At 40.6% G+C, this 17,154-nt stretch overlaps 1 pseudogene; it reads right to left on the reverse strand.

Annotated features, from left to right (window-relative positions):
* Positions 1–7,757: 7,757 nt before the first annotated feature.
* LOC119915658 lies at positions 7,758–16,861 on the reverse strand (annotated as a pseudogene).
* Positions 16,862–17,154: the final 293 nt, after the last annotated feature.

Below are 17,154 nucleotides of genomic sequence, written 5' to 3' on the forward strand. Positions count from 1 at the left end.
TTATAACGTGTGTTGTTTCCCCACACACACACACACACACAGTATCAACATGTTTTATCCAACTCAAACCCTGCTCTCCTACACCACAGGCATGTGTCTTATGCACGCCGAGTTACTCTGTGATCCAGAATGCTCTATAGCTTTCAATGGGAGACAAGAGAGACAGTAAATAGGTCTCGGGAGGTCCCAACGGACAGTGCCACAGGTGGACTTGGGACTTGCCTGTGAAAGTGAGTTTTGCACACATAGAGGAAAGTTCAGAACGCATCAGAGTGCCCCAGGTGAGCAGGTGCGCTCCCCTTCTTATGCCTTTCAGAATGGGCATTGTCACACCCTCATTGGCCCAAAGGAAATCACCCAGCTGTTCTCCATCACTGCTGAGGAGTCCCCACACCCTGTGCAACAGGTGCTCTGAATGATCCTCTAATCAAGATTCAGAAAATTAGTGATTGAACCAGACTTTTATTTTTAATTAAAATAGCAGCAAACACATTCGTCGTTTTCGACCACTAAATCTGCTTTACTCTATATGTCATATTCAACCCATTTACACACATTCGCACACTGATGGCAGTGGTTGCTATGCAAGGTGTCAAATGCTAACACAGAAACTTCTCACACCGAAGGCACAGCCATCGGGAGCAATTTTGGGTTCAGTATCTTACCTGAGGCTATAACATGCAGACTGGAGGAGTCAGGGATCAAACCACCAATCTTCTTATTTGTGGACGCTCTACCTCCGGAGCCACAGTAACCAAATCCAGAACCTATAAATATGCAAATGTTGTTCCTTTCCAAAGTATAACTGTTGGACACTTAACTGAAAAGTCCATTCTCGGTGCATGTGCACTGGAAAGCTTCAAATTTCCACATCGGACCCGTTGCTTATTGGAAGACAACTGGCTCTAAACCAATAGTGACCCTGTCACAAATCTACAGATACGTCCAGATTGAGATTTACTGTGAGAACAGAGACACTTTCAGCAGATAAATGTGAAAATGCACTGTACACACACTGTACACCATTCTGCACAGTGAAGCGCAAATACCATAGTCATGGAACAAGAAAAAAAAAATACGTGAGTGATGGATTACTCTGAAAAGAAACGAGAGGGGATGAATGCAAACCAATTAAAACATATTTTCCTCCATTTGTGTAATTTCTTAATTACCATTAGTTTCCCTTTTTTTATTTAATAAAGCATGTGTGTTGGAAACTAGAGATAACACCCCCCCTTCCACTGGCACTGCAATGCCAACATTGCCCCGTAACCATGGCAACACATACAGAAAACTACACACATCATTTATTGCAATGAAATGGAAAACAGAGATCAGAACATCAGAGCTGACCTAGATCGGGAGGAGCAAGTCGTTAAGAGTCAGAATCAGAAAAATTAATCCAATGGACAAATAGCTCATTGTTGATTAAATTGTTCTGTTTATGCAGTAAAATATTCAGAAATTAGTATTTCAGAAAGTATTTAAGCATTCAGTGAAGCATTTCAATTGCACGGGTTGTCTTGTACTGGGCAAAATTATATGTTGTCTTTACCACACATGATATATTTCACCATATCTTGATGGTGTACGAGCTGACGTACATTGTAAGGAACACATTTAGAGAAAAACAACACCTATGCATCCCACACAGTTGAAATATAAAAAGAAATAATGGAAGTTACTGTTTTTTTAACAGTCATTCACACAGTAAGAAGTCGAGAGGCAGTGTGTTGCCATGGTGAAGGTGTGATCATCATCTTCATAGTCAGATGAACAACTCTGTGTCTCGTTATGAGCATGAATAATCATCGGCAGGAATTGGAAATGGTAACTCTGAGGTTGTACGCATGAGGCATCTCACACACACACACACACACACACACACACACACACACACACACACCTAAAATTAAACATTGTACCAACAAATCAGAGTGTGTAAATCAGAAACCCAGAGGGACATGTTCTCACACATGTTTTATCCCATTTACTGAAGGGATTCAATTCAAATTCTCAATTTAATTCAAATTTCAATATTTATACAGCCCTCTCATTGCACTTTTCATACAAAAAAAGTCGAGGTCTGCAATCCCGTTGGGTTGGACCTGGGGTCATTTGACTTCTCTCTTTTCATTGTGCCCATATACGCGCAGAGCACACACATGCTTCTGTATGAAATATTGTTATATTGCTTATATTCTAAATATTATAAGTACATCAGAAGAAGAAGAACGAGAAAACGTGATATTGATGTCGGTCTCGGATCAGGCTCCGGCTGAAAAATTGTAGATGTGGTCCCGGTGTCAGAGACATCTTGACGTGCTGCTTCCTGTCCGTCAGGAAGTCTGTGATCCACCTGCAGGTGGAGTCAGGCGCGTCCAGCTGGGAGGGCTTGTCCTGCAGCAGGGCCGGGATGATGGTGTTGAAAGCGGAACTGAAGTCCACAAACAGGATCCTGGCGTAGGTTCCTGGGTAGTCCAGGTGCTGAAGGATGTAGTGAAGGGCCATGATTACTGCATCATCTACAGACCTGTTGGCTCTGCGGGCGTACTGCAGGGGGTCCCGGGAGTGGGTCTATGATGGATTTAAGGTGGGACAACACAAGGCGCTCCAAAGACTTCATCACCACAGAGGTCAGGGCGACGGGTCTGTAGTCGTTTAGTCCCGTGGTCCTTGGTTTTTTGGGGACAGGGATGATGGTGGAGGCTTTGAAGCAGGCTGGCACATGGCATGACTCCAGTGAGGTGTTAAAAATGTCTGTAAACACCGGAGACAGCTGACCAGCACAGTGCTTCAGGGTGGATGGGGAGACAGAGTCCGGCCCCGCTGCTTTGCGAAGGTTTCTGCCTCCTGAACAGTCTGTTGACGTCCCTCTCTTGGATGGTAAGAGAGGGGGAGGAGGTGGGGGATGCGATTGTGGACTGTGGCTGATCAGTGGTGTGACGGGGGATGGTGTCAGGTCTGTCCCATTGTCTTTCAAAACTAGGATCAAACAGAACACAGAACATACAAGGCCAAAATAACAATAAACACAGAAGTACACAGGCCAGGAGGAACACTGAGACATGAATTAAGGCACAGGACTAAGAACTGAGGCAAAGAACTAACGCAGGAATAAGAACTAAGTTAATTATGTGTATCCTATGTGTATATACTAATACCGATAATTTGAATGAGTGCCAGTCAGCCCCCGACAGGAGCCCTAGTTGACTGAAGAGCTCCAACTCACCACTTTGCCAGCAGATCTCCCGATGGCAAACTGGTGAGTTGAAGCAAATTCAGAAGGTTAGTCCGATAAGTGACACGGCTGAGCTGTTTCCCATTTGACACATTAGCATTTAGTGGGGTAGGAAGCAATTTCATCTCTATGCCAGCTTGAGCAACCAAGTTGGAATCAATAATGTTCTCATTAGCCTCAGAATCCACTGAGGCCAGAAGAGGGAGAGGTTGGTGATATACCACAAGTTTAGCATCAAGCTGCAGACAACAGTAGACCGACTCACCACCACAAGTGGAGGCTTGGGTCTATTTCTTGCAAGAAGTGGGGAAACAGAGCAAGAGGAGAACAAAGATGGAGGACGGCTAATTTGTGTTTGTCTATTTGCATGTGTTTTCTTAAGTTGCAGTGCACTGAGCTCTAAGGTCTACCACAGGTTGGACCTTTAACAGGTGCATCTAAGCAGTGGTGAACAGTAGCTAAGTACATTTACTCAAGTACTTAAGCACAAATTTGAGGCACCTGTCTTTTACTTGAGTATTTTCTTTTCATGCCACTTTCTACTGCTCCTCTACATCTCAGAGGGAATTATTGTACTTTTTACTTCCCTATATTTATTTAACAGCTTTAGTAGTTACTTTAAAAATTGTAACTTTTTACACAAACATGTGAAGAGACGACTTTATAAAATCTGATGTTTTGTTATAAATGAAACATTTCATGGTTCCAGCTTCACAAATGTGACTTTCACTTTTAATTATTTTAATTATTTGAATGTCGTGTTAATAATGTTTAGGCTGTTGGTTGGACAAAACAAAGCATTCTGAAGGTGTCACTTTCGGCTCTGTGTTGTTGTGACAGCAGAATCTTTACAAACCAAACAATGCACCAATTAATTTGAATTCATTAGGAGAATAATTATTAGTTGCAGTCTGATAGATGTAGCTGTATAGCTGGCCTCATTAACAACCCTCTTTACAAATACTGTAAATGTCTTTGCACATGTAAATATCTTTTTCGATTTCATATCACTGCACAAATTGACATATTGCACATATTCGTTGTTATCCTTAAATTTTGTCAATATGTATGTATACAAATCCTCTCCCCCTGTAATATGTCTGCACAACACAAACCCTGTGTGATACACATGTAAATACCTGGCATATTCTATTATAACTTGCATCTGTTTATTCCAGATTTATATATTTTTACATGTATTTATGTCAACTGTATGTTTGTCTACGTGTAGCACCTTATCACCAAAGCACATTCCTCATACATGTAAAATACCACTTGACAATAAAACTCTTTCTGATTCTAAATAGTTCAAAATGAGCTCCAGCTGAACAACTACAACAGTAAAATCCTGATTTTACATGAAAGCATATGTGATAATCTCATTATATAACTATATACTAGTAACAGTCACAGTTTCTGCATTGAATAATTTTACTTTAAGTACATTTCCCTGATTATACTTACATATTTTTACATAAGTAACATATTCAATGGAGTACATTTACTTGTAACAGAGTATTTATTCAGTGTGGTATTAGTACTTTTACTCAAGTAAAGGATCTGAAGACTTCGTCCACCGCTGCATCTGAGGAACATGTCCAAACCCAAGGCCCAATGATTTAGATTTTCAATTATTGTCCACAACATGCTGTGCTACAATCCCCAGCAACGTTCTGCGATCTAAATCCACCAAATCTCCTGTTGAAAATCAAGCAGTGTTACAAAACAGCAGAACAAGCTGGCTCTGCGCGAAACGTTGCCATGTGTTTTGATTAGTCGATGATCACTCACTCACTCTCTGGGTGCTTGGGTAATTCTGTGCAATGTCCGTTGTGTCGCCCAACAGTCCCAACATAGGTCTCAAAAAAGTACACATGAAGAATGTGTAGTGTACTTTGAAGCTCAATTCAAATTACTTCTTTGTGATTTACAAATATATGCATGATACGCTGAAATTGGAAGTTTAGTAGTAGAAAAAAACATGCAGAGAGAGGATGAAACAGAGCGACTTTAAAACATCTTTTGTGAGTGAGTTGGATGGTTCCTTATCATACAAAATCTAAAAATATAAAAGGTAGCGTCAAATAACTATACAAACTTCAGCAGACTTTCACAAACATTAGGATGAACTACATCAACGAATTGTGAATCTGCGGATGAAATGAAAACAGCAGACATAAATCATTGCTGCAGGGAGCTGTTTATTTATTGATGAAGGCTTTCTTCTCTAACCTACATCAAAGGCAGAGACACACTAGGTGTATGTATGAGAGAGACACAGACAGAGAGGGAATGACTGAATGTGCATTCGATGTTTGTGTTTTACAGTCACAGCCAAATAAGGTCATTAAAATGAGATCAAAGTGACATGACACCACATCATCAAGATCACAACCAGTAGAACTTTAAGTACAGACCTTTCCTGTCAGACACAACAATTCTTGAACTATTCAGAAACAATAAGAGTTATCATAATACAATTTTTATTGGACACAATATAATTGTTACTAGACAGCAGCGAACTAAACATTCAAAAAGGCACAGCATTTTTAAACTGGTTCTAATGGATACATGGAACTCAGCACCACTCAGATTTTGAGTGTCTATCTCAACACAACACCCCCATGCCATATGTGGATTAAAAGAGTCATTGGGAGCCATAATTATTTCCAAGAGATCCTTTGGTAGTGTTATTGTGAGAGATGGACGGGCAAAATCAAAAGGCCTTATTATAGGAACGCATCACAAACTGAACTGAAGCTGATATGAGGCTTTACAAGGTTACAAGGAGCACCAGCCCGCCCTACTGCTCGTCTCTAAAAATTAAGAAGCCTTAGTTTCCTCAAGAGATACAGCTGTTTCTCAGCTTTCTTTACCAAGGTGGAGTTCTCCGTGATGATTCCCAGGAACCTAAATCTGTTCACCAGCTCCAGCTCAGCTCCACTGACGTCACAAGTGTGTGTCTTTGCCTTTTTTTTCCTAAAATCAGCTCCTTTTGCTTTGTTTTGCTAACGTAACAGTAGGTTGTTTTCAGTGCACGACTCAAATTAATTTCCTCCCGATATGAAGTCTCATTGTTTGAAATCCGATGATGGTGGTGTCGTCCACAAACTTCCTTACATAGGTCTCTCCGGGGGTTGCCTGAGTTTGTTAAGTCAGCTGGTTTGGAGTGAAGAAACCAGGCTATGGCACATGTAGTTATCTAGTAGTTGATGTTAGGCATGGCTGTAATAAACAAGAATTAAAGGTTGCAAGCCAGAAACAAAACCAGTCGTATACTTGTGGAAAGAGGTCTTCAGGAATGTGTTTCAAGTGAGCAGTTGCTGCCAGTCATGTTTCCGCGTTATGAGAATATCCAGCAAGACGGCGACAGCAGAAACAGCTCATCAGTCGTGAGTTACATGGAACTGTCTAAGTGTTTCCAACCTCCATTTAGCACATAAACTCTTTTTCATCAAAGGCAAAAAACCACCTCAAGCAAGTGTAAAAACTTTTTTGCTGGATTAAGGAAGTTTTTTGAATTTTGACCATTTCCATCAACCTTTTCTATTGTGATACTTCAAAATGCGCATTTAAAAAAATTTTTTTTTGCTGTCGTTGTGGTCCTGGCAGCAAACCTACTTGTAATTATGAGCAGGAAACGCAGTCTGTGTAAGCAAAAACAATAGCATTTTGTGAATTTCAGACAAATAAAAAACAATTCCATTCATTTATTTCATCAACAATTTATTGAAAATAGTGTTAAAATATTGTTTCATCTCTTTATTTTGAACCCAATATCATGCATCATCTCATTCCTAGTATTTAGCTTAAAGAACCACTGCACCTCAGTACAGCTTCACTCATACCATCATGGCTGTAGACTGTTATGGCTGAATTCCACCAGGCACGGCTTCAGCGGATCCGTCTACACAATGCTTGTGATTCTACCAGATGCACCGCAGCATTTCATAAGCGTCCTAGAAATGGCCCTCCACTTTGATCCATGGAGAATACGTGACTATTTTTGATGGAAGCCGTGTCAAGCTGCACAGAGCAGATCAAACCGGGCAGGAAGTCAGACAAAAAAAAAAAAGGCATCGAGAATCCGGTCAATTTCCAAAATAGAACATCCTACGCAGACTCTCAATCATGTATCAGCAATAAACACATTTAAAGCCGACAATAAAAGAAACCTTTTAACTACGTAGCCTACTTACCCATGGTAGAAGCACAAAATTCAACCAAATCTGAGCAAGTCAACAAAATCAGGCATCCCTGTGGGGTATGAAGATGGTATGAAGACAGAAGATGGAACAAAACCAGGTCACAGATGTGACGCTACAGAGCCGTGCCTGGTGGAATCCAGTTAGTCCTGTTAACTTACAGTCGTGGTTTGCTTGTAAGACATGAAAAGAAACACACCAGTGGAGCCGTGATGAAATTATTTACTAATTGGAGATAGTTAAATTGGGCAGTAGGTGCAATGAATTGTTCTTTTACTATGCTTCCAAAAACAAAATCTAAAATATGGCTACTAAAGAGCAAAAAAGATTACTGTTTGTTCTTCTCCATTGAGATGGAGAAACATTTTTTGTCTCTGCTTTTCCAGGTCAAGGTTTAGAGACCTAGTAATATTATTATTCAAAGCCCTCTTCAATGTCGCTTTTCTGTTCCGTGAGCCAGAGCTTGGATCACACTTTACCCAACTCCCAAACCAATACTTACAGTCAACTAGAAGAATGAGACAGAAAGAAGGTACCTGAACACATGCAATACAGCTTTTATACATTCATTACTCTTCATGTGCTGTATGCAGGAGGGTCCAGAGGGAATTGGTAACACTAATGGGTACCCTGGATACTCGAGGTAATAAAAGCAGACATATCACAAATCAAGAACATGCTTCCGCAGACCTGCTTCGGGATGGTTTCATTATTATATGTCAAACAGAACTCATCATGTACTTTAAAAATAACTTGTCATGGGGAGTAGGGCCTGGGAGGTCACCTGGTAGAGCGCACACTCCTGAGTCCTTACCACAGTAGCCCGGGTACAATTCCATCCTGCGGCCCTTTGTTTCACGTCATCCCCGCTCTTCCTTCTTCCTTTCCTAGGTCTCTGCAGCAGTCACTATCATGACTCACACAGGGAACAAAGAATAAACGAACTGACTTGTAATGCCAAATAGAATGTATGCTGATTTATATGTTTCGTTGACAACACAGAAAATGATGATTCAACATGCTGATTTTGGTTTTAGCCAAAACAAACTCTGAATTGAACAAACATATCTATCACACCATGTGGGGGTGAACAAAGATGTTACCACACTGCTGCATGCTGAGAGAAGGAGGGATTGCGCCTACCCAGCGGGCTTCGGTACAACAATAAAGCTAACTCTAGCTGAGCTAGTGCTGTGGTATAAAGTTCCACAAAAAGAAGGATAAAAAGACAGATAACGACATCCAACTTTTTATTCTCATTATTTAGTTGGCTTCAAATGAGGCTTGTTTCTCTGGACTGTCCCATCATTAGACCACTATCGCCCCAGCCTGTGGGAGTACCATTCTAGCTATTAGTTTGTTGGCCAAAACATAGCGATAGAAGACAAAAATACTCACTCAGTAGTCATCTGCCATCTCGGCCCTGCTGGTCTTGGCTATCTTATATCTAACTTATCTTTGGGATCCTGAAGGTCTCAAGCACACCTCTGTCCAAGTTTAGTGTTAAATTTCATGTATGCAGAACGATTCAGTTTCTGTTGGCAGTGGAGGGCAAAAGACCAAGCTGAAAACGCCTGTCGTTCTTTCTTGCCTCCAGCCACGTCACTGTCATGTCAAATTATGGCACTGAATGCGGGAAGAACTACTTGGTGAATTAAGCTTTCTCTGTCAATATAGCACTAAGCTTATGTGTCCAGAGAACTGATAAACTTTTCCCAAGGAACCTCTGCTATCCCATGACCTTTTGCAAGACTCGGGAGGCCACTAATGGAAAGCTGAATGCCAATTGGAGAAGAAAGTAAGCCCGATCATTAATTATGACTTGCTTTCCACAGTGAAGTTTGCCCCGTACTCTCTGTCCTACATTATACAACTTACCACTTTTCATTTTAATAAATCATTTTTCATGCACTTTCATGCAATAATGCACTCAATAAATGCTGACTGGAGTACAGACCATTGCTAACATTTACGCCACCACTGATCCAGATTGTTACATCTGACTTGGTAAAAACTTTTCAAAGTATTTTTTAGTGAGCTCAGTTTTAAAATTGTGAACTTCCAGATCAAGCTAAATTTAAACTTGTGGAAATTAGTTTCCCGGGACTGTAGAAGTGATGGAAGTCAAATGAGACAGTAACAGAGCAGGTCTCCCCTTACCACAGCAAAAGAGAAGGCCAACTTTTAGACGCAATGCCCATTGTAAACCACTGAACATGATGGTTAAAAACATTGTAAATTTGATATATGGAGGTGAGTCCCACCCTTTAGGCGGCTTTATGGGGTACTAACCAAAACCAGCCACAGAAAAACACCAAATCTATGGGATTTATTGATATAAAAAGACAATCAACCATGACAATAAATCAACAAGACTAAATTCAAAAATAATTACAAATACAAAAGAGAGCTATTAGAGCTATATCTGCGCTGACACAGTGTCAACACAAATTCTATTATTATTGCTACACAGAGGTATTTATGCAGGTTGCTGCACTGGATTACATCACATGTTACAGGTGCTTATGATGTTGTTTCAATCACCTCCCTATTCTCATACTGTTGAGTCATTCAGTCAGTCAGCAGTATCAGCAGACTTGATGAAGGCTTTGAAAAAACCAAAGCAAAAGTTCAGATTCAGTGTTCTAGTTGAAGAATACACCAATCAGCAATAACATTGTGACCACCGACAGGGGAAGTTAATAACAATCTTTGTCTCATCATCATGGCTCTTGTCAGTGGGTGGGATTTATTAAGCAGCAAGTGAACATTTTGTTCTCAAAGTTATTGTGTTAGAAGCTGGGAAAATGGGCAAGTGTAAGGATTTGAGCGACTTTGACAAAGGCCAAATTGTGATGGCTAGACGACTGGGTCAGAGCATCTCCACAGTGGTCAGTACTTATCAAAAGTGGTCAAAGGAAGGAATAGCGGTGAACCAGCAGGTCGTGGATGGCCAAAGCTTATAGATGCATGTGGGGAGCGAAGGCTGGCCTGTGTGGTCAGGTGGTCATAATGTTATGGTTGATACTGAAAAATATTCAATTTACCTTCCCTACTTTCACCTGCACTATATATCCATACATTGAATCTATATCTATTATCAGGGCTTTTTACCTTTTATTAGATATGGACAGCTGAAGAGAGACAGTCCCAGTCCACTGCAGAAGGGAGTACATGGTGCGCACGCTGTACTGGGTGGGCTTACAGGGGGCCCCCATCAAATCTCTAACTTTATGGTCCAATAGAGCACTACAAGTGGTTGTGAGTGTGCGTGTGCGTGTGCGTGTGTGTGTGTTACTTTTTTCCAGTTCAACAGGTACTTTACATTCCTCTTCTGGTTCTGCTGGTCACATGACCCCCCCTCCAAACCCTGCTTAACAGACCCTGTTGCCAGGGACACAGTTGCCATAGTGCCAGTCAGTGCTTTCTGACCCAGACAGGGGATTTGTTTCCTCCGAGGACGGGATGAAGATTTATTAACTGGTCATATCAGACATGCATACTTTCAATATTATTTCAGCGTGCAATCCACAAATTTAATGACAGCCTGAGCTGCCCAGTTCAACCAGTTTGCCTCTGATTGCTGTGATGCTAAAACTTAAAAAAATAAATAAATAATGGACCTATAGATGGTTGTTTATATAATAATAATAATAATAATAATGAATCAACGCTCTCAGAATGTGTATCCCCAAAATGCAAAAATACAAACAAAATTTTCATTAAATAAAAAAAAGGAGACTATAAACGTCATTGTGAATAAGTTAAATGAGATTTCGGTTAAAACAATTAGTATTTGTAATACATTTACATTAACTTATAATCTATAGTAACAAGAAATATAGAGAGTGAGCAGGTATAGTCCACTATATAGTGAGTTTGCCATTTTGTAGGGCTGTCCAAATCTACAGGGAGAATTATTATTCCCTTTATTATCCATTTAAAGTAACCCAGAATGCATTTTGAAATGGAGTGTACCGCCGGTGGTCACTAAGCAAGCCACATATACTATCATGCATTGCTCTGTTAGAAAAATAGTCCACAATTATTATTTTTACCTGTCTAATTGTTCTGTGGATTTTTGTCTGTTCTTAATTTCATTTTATTGATTATAATAAGCATAGCGTCAACTTACTCCTTTGTTGTTCCCACAAGCAACAGTTCAGATGGTTATGAGAGTGTCTAACAAACAGATCCTAAATCTGAAGGGAAAAAATTTACAGGACACACAGCCTGGACAGTTACTGGACAAAAACAGACCATGTATCAGTAATTGAGAATCTCTACTTTGTTTTTAATCAGACATGGATGTCAGTCTTACTTTATGTATTATAAAATTTATTTTCAACAAATATATTTATTGCCCTACAGAGTGGACGAGAGGTAAATGTCAATCTACATTTGTCAATAATTAATGCATTATTGTTGGTCAAACCAGCATCATTAAGCAAACACTAAAATAAATAATTGAATAAATTAAGAATGTAATAAGGTGATTGCCTTCCTCTGACTTCATGTGTTCTATTTACCATCTTAAAACTATGTTAAGAGCAATTCTAACAATTGCAGCATCGCCATTGGTTTCCAAGCTTGTTTCTACTTCTTCTCTTATAAGGCAGATTTGCCGTGATATTTCTCTCGCTTCCGGGTGTCCCCTGGTAACCCACGTGTTTCACGTTATACCCATATGAACTGTGGTCAATCCCCTCAGGCAAAGTCTGCAGAAATACGGACTTACGAAAAGGGGTTAGAAAGGGCTCAAAATGTACGCGGTAGAGCCCTCGTGCACTTGACGATTTGACAGTGGGACAGCACAAAGTCCTTGCGGACTTCCCGGGAACGCGGATCAAAGTCTGTGAGTCTGTGTGTGTGGACATTGGGATTGGGCCTTACACACTGTCAGGTTTCAAGAATGAAAGAAAATGGTGGTGTTTGCTGTATGCTTAGTGACATGTTCAAGGGATTGAACACATTTTCTCTTCTACCAAGGCTGTTAAACACACCTACACTACCATGATATTTTCTTCTTACGGGGGGTTTTCTTTCTGTTTCACCCTAGTGGAGTAGATATTTACAGCTCTTTCACAGATAACTCCCCTCTGTTGGCCTGGCAATGCTGGAAACTGCAATGTGTCTCCTCTGACACACATGCAGTCACTGGTATATTCCTACCACCTGACATACAGAGCTTTACTGGGAAGGTGTGCAGACATATTACTTTATGCTTTCCAACAACAGACTCCCACTACACTCTGCTTAGGGACACATTTGTGCCCTGCACACAATAATAACAAGACAATACATCAGCTAAGAGAACAGCATGAAAAGGTGATCATGAAAGCACATCAAAGATTTCATTCAAGGTAGGAGGTACAAGGTTGTTTATTAGTCATTATACAGCACGAGGCTGCATACAGGCTACAAAATTTGTTGTTCCTTCGTGCCACACACACACACACACACACACACACACACACCATATAATTGTAAAGTGTAAGCCTATATTAAAATATGGTAACATATAAATAAAATAAAACAATACAGTTCTTTATATACATGAAAAAAAAATGCACTGTGGAGCATTTTTTTCAATTTTCATCTGGGGTGAATGTAGATGATAGAAGATGATAATATGAAAGTTTCATCTTCACAATACAGAAAATAAAACAGTCAGACATCTGGGGAACAGAGTCCATCTTGACTGCCTTTGTGCACCAAGCATTCTTCAGACAGAGTCCACTTCCTCTCATTTTGCTGGAGTCTTGTGCTGACAGCTCAGAACAGGGACCACCTGCCGAGTGCTTGATCCGGGATGTTGATGGGGCAGGTCTCTGTAACGATGTGGGCACAACAGTCTCTGAATTCCATTGTCTGGTCAAAATGAGTCCCATTTTGTCCAGACCGGATCTTTAGATGCAGAATTAAGTCCAAGCTGGTACAGCATGGCTCCTCTCCTCGCTTTCTTTCCTCTCCGTGATCACCGCACCCGCCGTGGCGCCTCGTCTCGTGGTTTGGACCAAGTTGATTGTGGTCTGCTACTCTATAATTTCAAAAACCTCGTCTTAACCTTCCAATGACTGTGTTTATGTCGGAGGTGGTGCATGTTTCGGCAACAAAACTGGAAAAAACTTGTGAAGTTTGAAGCAGCTACCGGCGGCGCTTGTAGAAGCAGCAGCCGGTACATGCATGTTTAGAAATTATCATACCATCTACAAAACAGTAATTTTCATGTTTTAAGATGTGTCAGATTCACACACACTACATATGCAACAACCAGCAGTGAGCAGCCAATAACAAACATAAAAATGTAGTTCACTTCTGTGGGGCTCATTGTTGTAAAGCCAAAAGTCTTGCTGCCCACCATATTTCTAAAAGTAATAATTTATCTAGACATGAGATAAAAAGACCAGCAGAAGATGAATGACATGTTTTTTCTACTCCATGGGAACTCTTTTATCTTCAAGTGAAGATGTCAAGCTTGGCAAAAGAAAAAAAAAATCATTAACTATCTAAAGCTTTCTCTCACCAGCCAGCAGAATCAGATTCAAACGAATAACCCCACGGCCTCAATGCTGAGATGATCTGATCAGACACTACATAATGAAAAACTCTTTTTTTAAAGAGTGAATCAACTAATAAACTCATTTTGAAAGCATATTATATATATAAAAAAAATTTAACAACATTTTAACAAGAAATAATATTGACTGTATTGGAATTGTTGCGTTTCAAGAAATTTCCACTAGATCTTGTGGCTCTCTTCATAGATAACTCCATTAAGGAGTGCTGAAAGCGAAGTAAGTGGACGTCTTTGTTTTCAAACTGCTATTTTCGAGATGAAGCATGAACCTTTAAGCTCAATACACAGTGAATTGTAATCTTCAGTTTGAACAGTATATACTATTTCAATATCTTCCAAATTCAATCAATTCCTAACACCACATGTCCAGTATCAGTGCCCTTATTACAAGTTCAGACAAATTATTTTGCACACATAGTGCAAGCTAAGCCAGTAGAGCATGGTGGAGTGGATGTCTTACACCCCAACCCGGTTGCAATTATCCACTGCTGGTTTAATAACCTGTCCAGGAACTAGAGGTAAAAAGCACCGCTGTCACGGTTTGTGGTGTGGAAGGGCGGTGGACCCAAATGCAGGACATGTAGGCTGACTGGTTCAGTTCAGAAGGTTTATTTAACAAACCAAAAGCGAGCACACTAACAACTGAGTGGCTGAGTCCATAATCCAAAATAATAGTAGTCCAAGCAAACATGGTGATCCCACAGAAAATCCTAAAACAAAGAACTGACAGGGAACCAGCAGGTAACAGGACAAGACAGTGCAAACTACAACCGCAACAACAGACAGAGCATCTACATGCTACAAAACACTGCAATGACCAGACGGGGACTGAAGAGAAACGCCAAACATATATACACCAGGGACTAACGAACAGGGCGGGAGCAACACAGGTGACCGGGATCAGGGCTAACGAGACAGGCAGCCAGAGAGACAGCAGGGAAGGCAGGCAGACAGATTACTGGAGGGGAACAGACATAACACAAGTTGCAGGACACTAAACATGGACCATATCAAAGTAAGTAGTAACAGATCAGAATAATAAAAACAACAAACTAATCCAGACACAAGCAGACAGATAACGAACACAGACTGAAGCTAAGATTTAAACAGAACTCAGGGTAGACATTGACAAAACAACACAGAAGTACACAGACCAGGAGTAAACACGTAAGACATGAAGTAAGGTACAGGAACTAAAGTACAGGACTAAGAACTAAGACACCGAACTAGGAACTAAGGTACGAGACAAGACAGATATGGAGTAACTTAAAGATGCGGATGAATAAAATAATAAAGGCTACACAGAGACTAAAGCAAAATGATCAAAATAACACATGAGAGACAGGAACAGAACAGAACAAGCACTAAGGCAGACACCGAGATAAAAGGACAGAACAGACCCGAACCACCACACAGAACAAGCAGAAGATTGGATATAAGACCACAGACAGACAGGACTGAAACCCAAAACCCAGACACAGAGAAACCAAAATCAAAACACAGAGAAGACATGGCCAAAATAACATAACCCAGACAAGCTCAGGACAGGATCGTGACAACCGAAGCATCATCCAAAGAGGAAACCATTCCAAGCTTTTCCACCATCAACCAAAGTAGCAGCAAGGGGGAGAAAAAGTGATGTATGACTAGAAATCTTAAATCATCATCAAAATAATTTGGTTAGCCAGAGCCTCGTTTATGTAAAATCAGAATTAAAAATGTTTAAATGACGACGTACTGAAAACTGTGATATAATGAGACAATGTGAAGGATTTTACTTCTGGTTTTGTGCAGTTAGTTATTATTTTTAAACAGCATGATTGAAACAAATCTATATAAATGACAAAGGCAGCAGTGTCTCATAAATGGAATTGGCCTTGGTGCAAATATTTTTCCTGTGCTCCCCGGTCCCAAAATGCACATTCGTGTACACACGGGCGTACAGACACACAATGACTCCACACAATTGCAAACCTGCAGCCTTTGATCAGCACCAAGGACAGCAGCCAAAGTGCCAAATGCAAATACGACAGCCTGCCGTCGACTCAAACCTGCTGTCTCTGACTATCAAACAAACAGCTTTAACCAGCCTACAGTAACAAATCGACACAAATTAGCTGACACAGTATGTCAATAACCACAGAACAAATTGCAATCAAGAAAAGCACAGCAACTCATTATGCCAACACAGTATGAATAAATGGATGACGGCATCTGATTATGATCCACGTGGCAATTGTCGCCGTCCCTCGCTGGCCCTTGTAATCAGCTGGGCCCCGGTCCATTGCATTGGCTGCACGGGTGGTACTTACGCCACTGGACAAAAGACAAGAGCTATAAGAACTAATAATGATAGCCTCAACTTCCCCAACTGATGGTCAGAAAACATCATTGTGTCCAGTCAGAGTTGAAGAATGACCCAACATGAGGCGTGTTTGATGTTACAAGTTAATAACTGCTCAGGATGCTTTCAATAAGAAAAACTGACTGAAGGCCAGCTCAACCATGTCTTATAAATCAGCATTTTTCCCCATTCACAAGGCAAACTAATGTGTCCAAATATATTTGAGATTAAGGTGTCTATTTCAACAAAATGCTCTCACATGTCATAAATCCACTGCTGGCTGTCCAGGTGGTGTCCAGCAAATGATGTGGGCTTTGTAGATAATTGGTGGACTCTCTGGGGAAGACCTGGTCTGATCAGTAGAGACGGCATTCATCCCACTTTGGATGGAGCATTTCTCATATCTGGAAATCTGACAAACAGTTGTCTGATCCAAAGCTATGACAACCCAGAGTTGATACCAGGAGGCGGAGTTGCAGTCGCACTCGCATCTCTGTGCTTCCGCTGGAGCAATTACCTCAAAACCCCGTGGAGACGGTGTCTGCCCCCGACTACTTAAATTAAATTAAATCAAAAGTAAACAGAGGAGGAGCTGTGCATAAAAACCTACTAATAAAACAAACACTGCAATAGTGCAACAAAATAGGCAATTAAATTTGGACATCAGATCTCTCTAAGGCAGTACACTTTAATATCAGATTATCACATTAACTTATTTTGTCTTACTGAAACCTGGCTAGATTATGAAGAACATGAGGAGGGGGAGTTGCAGCTATCTTCGACT

Source organism: Micropterus salmoides, unplaced genomic scaffold (genome assembly GCF_014851395.1).
Source record: "Micropterus salmoides isolate LMB-PRFRI ecotype aquatic unplaced genomic scaffold, ASM1485139v1 Ms_hic_scaffold_1, whole genome shotgun sequence".
Classification (NCBI taxonomy): domain Eukaryota; kingdom Metazoa; phylum Chordata; class Actinopteri; order Centrarchiformes; family Centrarchidae; genus Micropterus; species Micropterus salmoides.